Below are 2,899 nucleotides of genomic sequence, written 5' to 3' on the forward strand. Positions count from 1 at the left end.
TGTCGAACCAATCACGACTCTTCCCACGGATTGATGACATGGCGCCCATCCATCCATCCATTCATCTCTCCATCCCACATCCATCCATCCATCTATCTACAGAAAAAAAGAAAATAAAATGAAAAAGAGATACCCCCCACCCGCAGCCCAAACCCTAGGTCAGATCCCATCGACCCCCCCCATCGCACCCCTCCTCTCCTCACAGCCGCCGCACTCCTCCTCCCTCAGATCCTCGCCGCCGCCACCTCCTTCCAGATACCCCTTTCCCCGACCCAGACCTCCCTCTCTCTGCCATCCCAAACCCGCCGCCGGCCTCCCCCACCCCCACTGCTGCCGACCTCTTCATCGTCCCCAGCGCTGGCCATCCTTCCTTCCACCATCCAGATCCCCCGTTTCCTTGCTGTCTCGCGTCGCTGCTACCACCTCCCTCCGGTGGAGCTCGTCGTCGTTCCCCACGCCCTCCTCCTCTCGCCCCTCCCCTTCCCTCTCCCCACAGTGACGGCCGACGGCCTCACCGCGGTGCAAAATCCCCCACCACCATGAAGCCAACGAGGATGTTCCCGTGACGGCCGCTGGTGTCCCCGCCGATGCCACGGGCCCTTGCCGCCGAGGCGCCCATCTCCGTGCGGCGGCTGCGCGTGGTGCGGTGCATGGCCAAGGAGCGACGGGTGCGAATGGTGGCGAAGCAGATCCAGCGGGAGCTGGCGGACATGCTGACCCGCGCCCCCATCATGCAGCGCGCCGTCCTCCCCGAGGCCGCCCTCGGCGCCGACCGCTACCTCTCCTCCCCCACCACCATCGCCGACGTCGAGCTCTCCAATGACCTCCAGGTCACGCCCGGACTCTCCCTCGAAATGATGCGGCTGCGCTGCAATCTGGGATGCTGAGTTCCTTGTCTAGGCTCCGGTTTGTGTCTGCAGGTGTGCAAGGTGTATGTGTCCGTGTTCGGGGAAGAAGGTGGCCATGGCCGGGCTCAAGGACAAGACCAAGTACCTCCAGGTCACACCCGAGCTCTCCAACGACCTCCAGGTCACATCTGCTTACTTCCCATTTTGTTTATAGATCATTATGCTAGTTTCTGTCTTGTTTAATTGGTTAATTGTTCATGCTTGAAGTTAATTAGCTGGAGTAGTTGGTTAGTTACACACTGGTTGGTGCATGCTAGCTCAAGTGTATACATGCATGGATGTATGTGTTTTGTAGTTGAAGGAGTTCATTTTGTGCAGCCGGAGGCGTACAGGTTCAAGATCGGCGACCGGCTTTTTCGGAGGCCCGGAGACCCACCCCTGGACCAAGTTATCGAGATGCTACAGAAGCACAAGGATAAGTCTCAAGATGAAATCTAGCTAGCTGGCTATAGTATGCCTTATGCTCTCGTTGATTTATTTCTTTTGCGCTCTTTTGCAGTTCTATATTGATGAGTGAGCGATCTGGTAGCAGCTAGCTAACTGCCTCTAGATTGTAACCCTGTTATGGGATGTGTGGTTGTGCATGCGTTCTGCATTGTCAAATGTGTTCTATGTTGTCACACATCGTATGCAATGTTGTTCATAGTTTTTATATTTGTTGTCATGCGATGCGGTCACTGAATTGCTCAAATTTGCTGGCCAAGTACTATGTAGTGCTGTTCTATGCTAGGCTACCAGGCTAGGTAACTTCTGTATCAAAATCATGGATTCTAATCTTTACTATTATCTGCCATGGATCAACAATGATGCATCATAGGTAGTAGTAGTAGAGTCGGACTTGGTGCTGCATTGCCCAGTTATTAGCTCCTCGACCTGTTCCTCACAGCATGTGGTCAGCACTTTACCTCAACTTGTCTGCATTTTCTCTCACACACTAGACTTGCTCATCCATAACACAATGGCAGTGCGTGAGTGAGTCCTGTAGGTATGTATGTTTTTAGGCTGGTTGTAGATGGCTTTGTATGTTACGGTAGTGTGCTTGCTCTCCCTGCTCTGCTTTCGCTTGTAGAAAAGAAGAGCAGAGCAGGGTAAGTAAAACACACTAGGAACTCTCTAATTAGAACACCAGATGCTGTGCAACTCCCTACTAGTAGATACCAACCACATGTATCTATAGATTTACTAGTAAATCCAATTACAGTACTACCCGATGTTGTGTGATTCCTTCCATTCTATGATTGATAAAGGAAGTACTTCATTAGTAACAAGACATGCTAATCTGGTGCTGAAATTTATAAGCAACTAAATTGTGCAGAATTAAGTTTCACATTCAAATCGATGGTATGTCATGTGTGCACCATGGACAGAAATTTCAGGGCCAACAGAAAGAAATTCTACTCTTTACTGCAGAACAATATACAACATTATTTTGTTGGTTGCCTACTAATTGTGTGCAAACTGCTTATCAATAGCTTATCAAGCACTGCCTGACTGGCTCGCATCGTTCTGCTGTCGTAGTTGTGCCGTCAGTGTTCTTTCCTCTCTATCTGTCTACGACAGCAGGATTCATGCACCAAACCAAGAACCTGAATCTTTTGTTAGGCTGCTAGTAAACTAGGTTGTACTCCTTCCAATTGCAAGTTGGATAGAACCTGCAATTAAGTGCACAGACATACATGGATTCTGGTTCAATTCGTATGTATGTCTGTATGTGCATGCTTACGACTTTGACTAAAACTAGTTAATTCATTGTTCTACCTTGAAGGTGACCAGTCCCTAGCTGCGTGCTTTGGTCAGTCCTGCTAATTTTAGTTCCTATGATTTTTAATCTCCGTTTTCTATTTTCCCCAGCTACCAAGACTCTGAGTTTGTAGTGATGGCAGCTGACACGAAGCCGATTGAAATCTTCCCCCACCCCCTGTTGCTCCCTAATGATAACAAGGTAGAAATTATGTCCGTATGCTGCATCATATATAGTATTGCTAATTAGT

At 49.4% G+C, this 2,899-nt stretch overlaps 1 pseudogene; it reads left to right on the forward strand.

The window, feature by feature from the left end:
- Window positions 1-554: 554 nt before the first annotated feature.
- Window positions 555-1,425, forward strand: LOC125537309 (putative ribosome-binding factor A, chloroplastic; annotated as a pseudogene).
- Window positions 1,426-2,899: the final 1,474 nt, after the last annotated feature.

The sequence above is a fragment of the Triticum urartu genome, chromosome 2A (genome assembly GCF_056163025.1).
Source record: "Triticum urartu cultivar PI428250 chromosome 2A, HENAU_Tu73, whole genome shotgun sequence".
Lineage (NCBI taxonomy): Eukaryota > Viridiplantae > Streptophyta > Magnoliopsida > Poales > Poaceae > Triticum > Triticum urartu.